General features: G+C 42.9%; 1 protein-coding gene across 1 annotated transcript in view; it reads left to right on the plus strand.

The window, feature by feature from the left end:
* The first annotated feature begins 3,312 nt into the window (after positions 1-3,312).
* Positions 3,313-12,746, plus strand: part of PIK3CB (phosphatidylinositol-4,5-bisphosphate 3-kinase catalytic subunit beta) — a 103,236-nt gene continuing 93,802 nt past the window's right edge. The window contains exon 1 of the mRNA XM_081910340.1: positions 3,313-3,602. The gene's annotated coding sequence lies outside the window, so the exon portion shown is untranslated. The remainder of the gene's footprint in view (positions 3,603-12,746) is intronic.

Here is a 12,746-nt window from a genome sequence, read left to right on the forward strand (position 1 = left end):
CTTAGACAAGAGATTCCACTCACAGGGTGTGTCAAGGAACAAACTATGCCAGACTTCGTGGGGCAGTCAATCTGCACAGAAGAACAGCATGACTGGAAAAATATTTTTACCCATTAACAAACGTTTTCTCTCGATTCCCCGCCCCCACTCTGACAATAACCACTGGAAATTATTTAAGCTCAGCCAAATAGCTTGATGACAGATAGATGTCACAATACCAGCCACCACAGCCCTCTTATCTACTGCAGTATCTCTGCTCCTTGAGTTTGCCTTGAGTGTCTCATATTCAGATGAGCAATCATTTCTGATCTGAACTGAACTAGAAATGCAGAGATGTGGAATGCAGACATGATGTCAACTACTCCAGGATAAAACTAATTCGCCTTAGGGCAAATGATGTCACAACATGAAGAGCACAACCTGAAAGGTATGCATAACGCAGCAGGTTCTAAACCTATGAATAAAGAAGGGGACATAAGATTTTAAATTCTGGAACAGGAAAGGTTTGGGTGATTTAACACATTGGTGCTATGCTGCATTCTCTGCTGTTGTTCTTTTTAAATGATATTGCTTGCTCATATCTGACAGTACAATACATAGCTTCATTGGCCTGTTGAAAAAGAGATTATTTGTGACTCTTTCTACCATCACAAAACCAGTTACAATCCTGCATATGAGGTGGGACACGCCCAACACTTGGCTGTCAAGCCTCTGGTTGAAGATCTCCAGTAAGTGGGAGTCCATTACCCCTCTAGGTAAAGGTACCCCCTGACAGTTAAGTCCAGTCGCGGACGACTCTGGGGTTGCGGCGCTCATCTCGCTCTATAGGCCAAGGGAGCCGACATTTGTCCACAGACAGCTTCCGGGTCATGTGGCCAGCATGACTAAGCTGCTTCTGGTGAACCAGAGCAGCGCACAGAAACACCGTTTACCTTCCTGCCAGAGTGGTACCTATTTATCTACTTGCACTTTGACGTGCTTTCGAACCGCTACGTGGGCAGGAGCTGGGACCGAACAATGGGAGCTCACCCCGTTGCGGGGATTCGAACCGCCGACCTTCTGATTGGAAGCCCTAGGCTGCTCTTGTTTGCCAGAAGCGTCTTAGTCATGTTGGCCACATGACCCGGAAGCTGTATGCCAGCTCCCTCGGCCAATAAAGCGAGATGAGCGCCACAACCCCAGAGTCAGCCATGACTGGACCTAACAGTCAGGGTTCCCTTTACCTTTATCATGTCCAGTGCCACCAAGCGATGGGTGCTGTTGGTACTGATGCACTCAGTCCGCAGCCTACAAGGATCTCAGACTCTGAGCTTTCATTTTTTAAAGAAGCAATACTTCAGCTCTCCTAGAAAGGAAGTTATGGAACAAAAGGTGCAAGTACCATGCAAAGTGATTTCTGAGAGATGAGTCAGCCTGACTACTACTGCCTTTCAGTGTTTTCAGTGAATGAGTGAAGTCAGAATTGTGACGGGTGAGTGAGTTGTTTGGACACCAGGGGGTTAGGAATCCCTGTGGTCCTAAAGAGCTGCTATTTCCCCCTCCCCTTCAGTGCACTTTCCCTGCTTCTGTCTCATTTCCTAATCCTTGGAATGTCAAATTTCCCTTTTTCCTAGCAACTAGAATGCATCTTTCCTGGTTGGTTTCATCTGACACAAACCAAGAAAATAGTCTTTTCTGAGGCTTGAGAAGACTGCATATAAGCGAAACATACCTATAAGCCCAACATATGATAGTTTGAGATCAGACTTCTCAGTTGACAAGGGAACAAAACAAAAGAAAGTTAATTAGCTCCCTGCTCTACTTTCTTATCCTGCTGGAAGTTTTATAGGATAACAATTTCTAAATAGGCTCTAGGACCACCACCAGCTGGGCAATCAGCTAATTACAACTCCAGGTCTACTCGTTCAATCATTTAGTAACTCTACCCTCATTTTTCCTCTCTTGAAAAATAGTATAGTTTCATGTTGTGACTGAATCTGAACCTTTAGCTTTCCTACTGTGGTTCCACCCCTCCAGGAAACAAACCAATAGCAGATGGAGGGTGTGACAAAGTGGGGATGATATGGAAATAAGAGCCTAGCTGCTTTGAAACACAGGTGTGGTGTGAGTAGAACTTCTGCAGCTTGAGGGAAGGGTCTTCAGAAGGCTAAATGTGTAGAAGTCTGAGGTCACAAGGCGACATTCTTGGCAATTGGCACCTCAGCTTTGCAGCATACTCCACCGCTGCCACTCAGAGGTTTGGCTTGCACCAGCTATCTTTTGGCTGAAGATCTTCCTGAAGACTTGGAGTCTAATTCTGCAGAAAGGCAGGATATGAAGCCTGGGCTCCCAAGGTGGGATGGCAGTGGTGCCTCAGATTTGGAACATTATCCCCCCCCCCAAGTTTGGCTGGTATCAGCATTGTCTAACTTTTGGCATTGGCTGAAGCTTGTCCTCCTCTTTCAGTCCTCTTGATAATGAGACCTTTGATCTATGTAATATGGTGAAGTTATTTTGAAAAGCACATTTAGACCGATTTGTGTATTGTGATTTCCATGTTTTGATCTTTGCATTCTAAAGCTTTGTATCTGCCTTGAGGTCTTTTGAGGAACGGAGGAATATAAATGGCTGAAATAAATAAAATGGAAGACAAAATGCAATAGAATACCTTGATACAAGCTAAGCAAAGATTCTGCCTCCCCCCTCCCCCGCCGCCGCCGCCTCAGGGTTTCTCACTCTTAAAGTCTGTGATGCTTTTACATCTTCCATTTTGTTCTTTTTTCTGTTTTCATTGCTGCTTTAAAGTTCTTGCTGCATTGTAGCTCTGTCCGCTGCCGTGCATTGAAATAGATGTATTGAAGGATGGAGTACAGATGTACAGAGTAAATACGTTCATTTGTCTAAGATCTCCCTGTCCAAGCTGAGGTAATAATAGGAGTGAGTCAGTGTGGTATTGTAGGATGACTATAGCCTTCTGCTCTTGCACTCTAAATAAACTTTTTTTTTTGTCTGTGTGAATGGCACTTGCCCATGAGTAAGCATCCCATAATCTGTTGTTTACATCCAGAGGTCCTGGGCAGTTATTTTTAGAGAGCGTGTTTTGGTCTAAAGTAATGCTGCATCTTTATTTTGCTTCTGTGCCTTTAGGGCAATCTTCAAACGGATGGCTGCGCTCATAGATCTCTGCATATCTTTCAGGCACAGCTCAGTTGCTAAAACTATTCATCCAGCATTCTTACCTTTCTACTCATCAAAGCAGCTAAACTATTTCTTTGCTGTCCTTTGCCACTGCTCTCCTCCAGGCAGGGAAAGAGGAGGGGTTTTCTATTCCCTTCCAGTCTCCGATCGATGACTGTTTTTAGCGTTTATATCAGGGATTCAGGGTTCCTAACAGCACTTTTGTGTCTGTTTCACACAAACCTATATGGTGAAGCCCCACCCCCATTTTCTTCTTCTGTATTCCAAAATATATATACAGCAAAAGAGCTGAAAAGAAAAAAAAAGTACAGCAATCATGACTTTATAGGAAGAATGACATGCCTCTCTGTGGCTTACCTGTGTTAATGGAAACCTAACCAGAGAACCCAGAAGAAGAAACCTACAGAATCAGAACCCGGACAAAGGTAGGAACTTAAATTCTTTATTGTTTTTTTCTTTATTAACAGACCAATGCCATTTATTAACAACTGCCCCTCTCTTTATGAAGTATTGTGTCATGTGTGTGGTACTCCATGCCCTTGTCCCTTTCAGCTTCTTCTATTGGAAATTACAAACCTGCACAGGTGAAATTTAGAGAAAGATTACATATGTCTATAACAGAAATAAGGTGGGCAAAGATATTAATACTATGAATTTTTGGTGTGCAACAGGAAGAATAATACAGAGAAAAGAACAAGGCAAACTCAGTGAAGAATAACTAATAATAGACTAACTAATTTTATTAAAGATGGAGGGCACAAGGAGAAGGGGGCGACAGAGGACGAGATGGTTGGATAGTGTTTTCGAGGTTACAAGCATGAGCTTGACCAAACTGCGGGAGGCAGTGGAGGACAGAGGTGCCTGGCGTTCTCTGGTCCATGGGGACACGACTAAACAACAACAACAATTTTATTTTTCATGGACTGTGGCACACACAACAGATGCATAAATAGTTGGTAGGTGTGGATGCACATGATTTGAGAAGGGGGGGAAACTCCTGAATTAAACAGTGAAAGCTAAAAAATGCAAAAGGTACACTGTGACATTTCTCCACAGAAGGTTATACCTGATCAAATCGTTAACCAGAATCCTAACAAAATATCTGTTAAACATTAGAGAGAAAGTTACACTTTAGATAACCATTAGGTATCAAACAGCTGTGTTACTTTTGTTTTAGGAGGGGTGAAGTTCAAAGATTGGGCATAGATAGCCTGTTGCCTGAACCCAGGCTTGTGACTGAGCTCTCTCCAGACTAACTGTAAATTGTAACCAAAGTTTGTTCTTAGGCATTCACTCTAAGCCAAGGTTTGACTAAGGCTGCATTCAGGCATGGGTTTTATCCTGTTAGGTTCACTGGCTTCTGTCCCAATTTCTAACATTCCTTTTACACTGCAGTACCTGTGGCTTTTGACTGAAATAGTGCCATGTCATGGTAAATTTTAAATGGTGGGAAAGAACTGCATGCCAGGATACTGCTCCAAATTTCATCACGTGAAATTACAAAGCAAAACTCCTGTGATTTTCTGTGTCAACAGGGTTGCAAATGCATTTTTTTCCTGGAAACAATTAACATGAAAGGGAGTGCAAAACTTCCATTGGTTTTCCAGAAGTGGGTTTCACATTGTGTGAAAGGTCAGACAAAATGTGGAAATGAATCAGTAAGGAAATGTCAGGGAAATGGAATAAAGTACTGCCTGAATGCAGCCTTAGTGTGAATTGCAAACTAGGCCATTGATACACAACCCAGTGGTTGAGTCACTTAATTCAATGTTTTTCTTGTTGCTAGTCTTGCCGTACAAGACCTTCAGGGATAATGTATCTCAGGGGTGGCCAACCTTTTTGGCCAGTGAGCACATTTTGAATTTTGAAAGAGTGCTGGGGATACCAGTTACAAAATAGCTGCTGTATCTTCATGTAATTAAAAGTGCATGGAGCACTTTTGCTACAAGGGACATTGTGTCAACAGTAGCAGCCTTGTGTTTTTGCTTTGTTTTTAATTGTAGGAAGTGTGAATTTTGGGTACTGAAAATGTGAATGCACCCTCTCCAAAGTGGGAGGGAGAAAAGCAGTTTAAAAATGAGCATGGCAGGGACTTACAGTGATGTTATAGCTCAAGGCTTTCAATACTAGAGGAACGACTTGCTGCAGTTTACTAGCAACTTGGCTCAGTAGTTTGATAGTTGAGAAATCTGTGATTTTCCCTGCCATGAAAATTGATGAAATGGTGTGTTTTTAGTAACAGCTACACAGTTCCCCATTAAGTAACTTACAGCATCTGGAAAATCCCTTGAATCTCACATATTGGGTTCAGCAGGATATATACCCCATAAAACTTTAAATGTTTGTAACGTGTTACTGTATATTGTTGTAAACCACTTGGAGCTTTGCTTTTTTGCAGTCTAGCAATAGATTAATCTTATTAAAAATAAAATAAATAAAACTTCATGTATATTTTTTTATGTAAGCCATTCTGGTCTGCATGCAAATGTATTCTAAGGTGCCCTTCATACTGTTAATGCACTCCTTGCCTCTTCATGCAATAACAGCCTCCAAGGCCAGTGCTAACTGGTTTGTTTTCCTTCTGGAGCAAAAATTGCTATGGACATAATAGCATTTCTGTATTTTTTTATTGATTGATTCTGTAATATTTGAGTTTATAAATATACCAATGGAGTATAGGTGAAGATGGACAGCATAGCACAGTAATTGCATTCAGGTTCCCAGAGAGAGAGAGATGTGAAATCGGAAAGGTGCCTCCCAGTCTGCAGCTCCCTCCCTCCCTCCCTCCCTCCCTCTCTCTCTCTCTCACTCTGCCTCTCCTTGAATCATGTTACTATTGTTCTCTGTTCACAAGACCTCATGACCCACCTGTAGAGAAAGCCCAAAATGCTATCTCTTTAAAAGTCCTGGTGTACCTGGCACAATGTTCCCGTCTTCCTCACTCATATGAATCATCACATACCTGTCACATTTTACGCATCCTCCCTGTGGAGAGACTGGATTTTCCCTTCGATGGTTTCTGTCTACCAGGAAATCTTGTCCAGTTCCCACTGTTTGGTTCCATCTTTCAGGGTTGTTCTGTGTATCTGTTGGAAATGTAATGTAGTGTTGAAACTTTGGCCCTAGAGAGGTGCTCAAGACCATATAGGCATAACTGGGACGTGGGTGGTGCTGTGGTCTAAACCATTGAGCCTCTTGGGCTTGCCAATCAGAAGGTCAGCAGTTCGAATTCCCATGACGGAGTGAGCTCCCGTTTCTCTGTCCCAGCTCCTGCCAGCCTAGTAGTTTGAAAGCCCACCAGTGCAAGTAGATAAATAGGTACCGCTGTGGCGGGAAGGTAAATGGTGTTTCTGTGCACTCTGGCTTCTGTCACGGTGTTCCGTTGTGCCAGAAGCTGTTTAGTCATGCTGGCCACATGATCCGGAAAGCTGTCTGTGGACGGACAAACAGGGGCTCCCTCGGCCTAAAAACGAGATGAGCGCCGCACTCCATAGTTGCCTTTGACAGGACTTAACCGTCCAGGGGTCCTTTACCTTTACCTTTGTACCTTATAGGCATATCACTTACGATGCATGGTGGATCAGCTGAAATTGATTTGTCGGTTGCTGTTACTACTCTATTGATTTTTCGTTTTATGAATGGTTTCACTGTTTTAATATGGAAACTGTAAACCGCCTCAGGAGCCTTTGGATGAAAGTCAAAAATTAAAAAGCAGTAAATAAATACTGCTTGGATAATCCATACCCTACCAAACTCCCCATTCAATTCCACAGAGTTAAAATGGGGAAACTCAGTGGCTTTCTAGATCAGTGTTCCTCAGCCTTGTGTCCCAAGATGTTGTTGAACTACAATTCCCATCCTCTGCAGCCATCTTCGCTGACAGTCACGGATTATGCCAGATGTAGTCCAACAATAGAGGGACGCGGGTGGTGCTTTGGGTTAAACCACAGAGCCTAGGACTCGCCGATCAGAAGCTCCCGTTGCTTGGTCCCTGCTCCTGCCAACCTAGCAGTTCGAAAGCACGTCAAAGTGCAAGTAGATAAATAGGTACCGCTCTGGCGGGAAGGTAAATGGCATTTCCATGCACTGCTCTGGTTCTCTAGAAGCAGCTTAGTCATGTTGGCCACATGACCCGGAAGCTGTACGCCGGCTCCCTTGGCCAATAAAGCGAGATGAGCGCCACAACCCCAGAGCCAGCCACGACTGGACCTAATGGTCAGGGGTCCCTTTACCTTTACCTAGTCCAACAATATCTGGGGACCCAATGGGTTATACAGCCAATATTAGAAAATTTATCCAGATTATTTGGGGGGCTTGCGGGATATCGCATTGTGAAGTAAAGATCCTTGCAAGGAATCAGAGTACTTATAAAAGGATTTTGGTGAGGAGTCCTAGATTAAAATAGAAAGGTATTAAAAGCACTTGATAAATGTCAGTGTCTTATTCTCGGGATGTGGGTGTTGTATTGGTGTTTGTCCACACACACACACACACACACACACACACACACACGCTCTTAAAACTCTACCTCCTCTTTGTTATGTCTACTAGTACATGTTCTACCCCTCTGCATCATTTTCTGTGTGGGAGGAGAGAAAGTGGCAGATCCCTATTTTTCCTGGTAGGACTAGCTTCCTGGTACAAGTACTGTCCACACCTACATAGAGTTGGAAAATATGCACATGGCACACCGTCTCCTGCTTCAGCAGATTCCCTCCTACCAACCTCCTGAACTTTTTTCTTCTTCCTGCATTTAGATGGAAAGAATAAAACTGGAAATACCTATAATAATATTGGCAGTGTAACAGGCACAGGGAAGTTACAGATAGGTAGCCATGTTGGTCTGCCATAGTCAAAACAAAAAAAAATTCCTTCCAGTAGGAAGAAGTGTGCATGTACACGAAAGCTCATACCAAGAACTAACTTAGTTGGTCTTTAAGGTGCTACTGGAAGGAATTTTTTTTGTTTAGGCACAGGGAAGACCAAGGCATCATCTCAGTCACAACCACCCACTTCAATGACCTTTCCAATGATTGCGTTATTCATTCTATCTTTGATCGTGGCATTCCATTTGTCAACTGGTGAAAATTTCATTTATGCATGTTATGTATTAATAAGCCACATTTCTGGGCCATGTCTTCTTGGGCTGACCTGCTATTTTGAGTTTATTGCTTACTATCTTTAGTGTATGGCTCTGGTAAATATTTGGCATAGTGCACACTGATGTTTCAAGAAATACTGAATACCAAAGGGTCCTTCCAGGCAGCAAGATGGAATGGATATTTACCTTGATTTGTTTGAAGGGCAATTAGGTGTTTATTGAGCATTCATTCTGATTTGTTTGCAGGGAGATTATACTGTGTTGCATCAAGAAACTGTTACCCTTCACTTTCAATTGCATTTTCTTGTCGCTTTCCTTATATCAAAAAGTCTGATACTTTGGGTAGGCGCGTTGCTGTACAAGAACTCCAAATCAGTTTTGATTGTGCAACCTGAATTTGCTGGAATGTGAGGTGTAAGGTTGAATTGATGTGCCTTCCATTTTGATCTTCCTACTATCCTGTTTTCACTGTTTATTTAGGTTCCATCCAATCCTTTCCCACATCCTTCATAGCCTGGAACATGTTTAAAAAGAGCTACCCTCATCTTAATTTACAAGGCAGCAGTGCTGAAAATGGAAATGCCTGACTGCATGCTGTGCAACGAGCAGCAGTGATAAACGATTTTTGAAACCCACGTTTCCCCCACTTGTATGCACCTTCTTTGGCTCCATCTCTCCTCTCCTCCCTCCCCCAGTATTTGATGGGGATGCTTATCCCTTTTGTGACCTCTGTGGTTTTAGTAAATAATAACATGCAGACTTTTACCACATGCCTATTATGCTGAATTAGAGAGCAACTTGGTGACATCAGCCGATCACTGTGTTTCCTCCTTCAGCAGAACCAACATTTAAAGTATCGTCGTTTTCAGTTCTAGGCGCATTTGCATCCCAGCATAAGTTTTAAAGAACAACACATACAATAATGTGGTGTGGTGGTGGTGATTATGGTAGGAAACTTTTATATGCTGCCCCACTATTGATACTTGTAGATGACATGCGTTCAAAATCATCTTTTTAAGATATCCGGCACCTTACCTTCCTCTCCAGCCTCCTAATGTCTTCTTCATCTCACCTCATTTCTACCTGCATTAATCACAGGTGGTAGAGGGGAAGAGATCTAGTATAGATGTGGGGCATTGTTAAGCTTGGTGTGGAGTTCGGTTCAGGAGGGGGCACAAGGGTTGCTACATTCTCAATCATATTCATGAATTCATGTCTTTATTTATTACATTTATCTACCACCTCCCCCTGCCCGCCCGCCTGCCGGGGAGCTCAAGATGGCGTATATGGCTATCGCCTCACAACAACCCTGTGAGGTAGGCCAGGCTGAAAGACAGTGACTGGCCCAAGGTCACCCAGTGAGCTTCTTGGCTGTGTGAGTATTCAAATCCTGTTATCCAGGAGCATCGCCTCATTGGCTCTCTAAATAGACAATGTTGTGGTCCAAGGCAAGCAATTTCTCCTATTTGTTTATCTTTAAGGATGTCTCTCCTATTATATCTTGTTGCCTACACATGAAAGGTCCCCCTTTCCTCACACTTGAGGCTCACAAAACAAAAGGGATGTGGGTAGCAAAATTACTGCTGAATAAGCTCGGCCCTTTTAAACCTCAGCTTCAGAACATTAACTATGTTGACAGCTACCAGCAGAATTCAGGCAAAGAGATGTAAGGGGGAAGTGGAAAGAGCTGTATGTCTCAGTGCTTTTTCTTTAACTGAAGACCAGTTGGAACACCTCTCCTTAGCTTCAGATTGGTACTGATTTAAAGGAAAGGGGGAATGGCTGTTGCTGAAAGCAACCCATTTTTAAAGTCACAGAAGAAGGGCAAAGTTAGTGTGGGTTTAAAATGTAATATTTAAATATGGAGTTAAACAATAACACTCCTGTTGCAAAGTGCAATAAGAGTTAGATCTCCATGGAATACTTTAGGGCAATTCCTGTTCTGCTTTAGCGGAGTTACGTCAGTGCTTCGGTCTAGCAGCTTTGCTTGCATTGGTTATAGAGTAGAATGCTGCAGCTTTGAATAGGCTTGCCCTGCTTCTTGGCTGAAGTTACCACAGGTAACACACATACATAACAACGAACTCTAAATTGGAACAAATCTGAGGAAACACTGCAGCTCTGGCAGAGACCATATATGGCAGTGATAACAATGAAATCACTTGTGCTTTTGAAATGGTTCTGGAGATTCCCAGATCTCTTAGGTGGGTGACCCTAGGTTCTTGGTGACCATAGGAAGAGACTGCCTGCAGGATCAGTCCCTAGGTTTATGCAGTCCCTGAAAGCCCTCAAGCAGAACCTCAATTCGCCTCTTCTGCTGTTGTTTTCCAGAGGCTGGTAATTTCAAGGGCATGATGTCTGTGATTTTGGAAGCAATATGCAACCCTCGTGACTAGTAGCCATTGATGGCCTTATCCTCCATGAATTTGTCCAGTCCCCCTTTAAAGCTTTCTGGCTAGGTGGCTATTTCATCATCTGCTGGTAGCAAATGTACCGGTACCATGTTTTGTCTTACAATAAGATTTGTTAACCTTCTGTCTTGTAGGTTACTCAGAGGGTCATTCGGCATCTAGTGCTGCTTAGCACTGTCATTAATTACTTAGGTTTACAAAATTGGAGAAGCAGTTGCAAATGCTTCAGAGCAGGGGTTCCTAAACCATGGTTTGTCCATTAAAAACATACAGCATCTAATGCAGGACGTTGCAATGATTACGGCATTTTATTAAATTTCTTGATAGTGAATGGGGGTGGTGGAACCAAGCACACCCAGACTTCTGAACCCAATCTATCAGCCCTTCAATTCATCCAAGCCAAATCAAGGTGCTTTATGAAATGCTGAAATAATAATAATAATAATAATAATAATAATAATAATAATAATAGTTTATTTCCCCAGCCACTCTGGGCGGCTCCCAACAGAATATTCAAAACACAATAAAACATCAAACATTAAAAACTTCCCTAAAGAGGGCTGCCTTTAGATATCTTCTAAAAGTCAAATACAGTGGTACCTCAGGTTAAGGACTTAATTCATTCCGGAGGTCCGTTCTTAACCTGAAACTGTTCTTAACCTGAAGCACCACTTTAGCTAATGGGGCCTCCCACTGCCGCTGCGCCGCCGGAGCCCGATTTCTGTTCTCATCCTGAAGCAAAGTTCTTAACCCGAGGTACTATTTCTGGGTTAGCGGAGTCTGTAACCTGAAGCGTATGTAACCTCAGGTACCACTGTAGTTTATTTCCTTGACATCTGATAGGAGGGCGTTCCACACGGTGGGTGCCACCAGGCCCAGACAGAGGGGGCGCCATATGGGCCACTTGGCTCAGGCCTCCCATTCCAAAGCGGGCCTCGGTCAGCATATTTATCTACGGTATATTTTCCATTTTGTCTTTATATGCAGATACGGTTCAAGCCTTGAAATAAAATTATTTGTCAGCATAACCTTTGTGAAAATTATTTATATATTTACTTATTTCTAAGACTTCAGTTATCCCCAGGGTAAAAAAAGGGGGGCACATTATCTACCTGGCCCGGGCCTCTGCCTGGCTCTGCAAGGCCCTGGGTGCCACTACCGAGAAGGCCCTCTGCCTGGTTCTCTGTAACCTCACTTCTCACAGTGAGGGAACCACCAGAAGGCCCTTGAAGCTGGACCTCAGTGTCCAGGCAGAACAATGTGGGTGGAGACACTCCTTTAGGTATACTGGACCGAGGTCAGTTCCCAGCCTTGGAAGTGTTAATTTACTGATTTTTTTTTAAGAATAAAAAATACTGCTTTTATTTATTTTCATGGTACAGAAGATAAATTTTGAGAAAACAATTGTTACAACAGTAAACAAGTACTTGTCATGATAAAATTACTTATACCAAGAATCAAAGTTCAGCCCATCACCGGTTTTCCAACATCTGGCTATCTCAATATGCACAGCAGTCAATAGAAAGGCTAAAAGGTCATCTTTAGGATGATTATGAGCAGATGGGATCCTAAATTCAAGTAATGCTAGTGCAGGGGACATTTCAATCATTTTGTTGTGTATCAAGCTTATTTCTTTGAAGACAGCATTCAGAAGGGTTTGATGATGTCACAACACCACCACATATGGAAATATGTACCTTTGACTGCGCATCCCCTCCCAACAATTGGGATTGACTTCCTTACATATTCGGGATGCCCAATGTACAATTTAGCACACAGGTCGGTTGTTGCCCAGGAAAGAAGGAAATTGAATCATGCTGCCTTTTTGAAGGCTACCAGAAATAAATAGCAGTAAACACAGACTGTTGTGCCTCCTACATATACAGATACTATGACTCTGAGCAGATGTGATGAGTGGGAGGGTGTGTCATTGCATAATGCTCTCTGCATGTCAGAACAGCAAAATACTCTATTTAAAAACACAGCAGGAACTTGGCATCTAATTGAACACTCCCACAGAAAATACTAGTAATGGGAGGCAACAAATTCCAGTGGAA

Source organism: Podarcis melisellensis (genome assembly GCF_964234715.1).
Source record: "Podarcis melisellensis genome assembly, chromosome: 5".
Taxonomy (NCBI): domain Eukaryota; kingdom Metazoa; phylum Chordata; class Lepidosauria; order Squamata; family Lacertidae; genus Podarcis; species Podarcis melisellensis.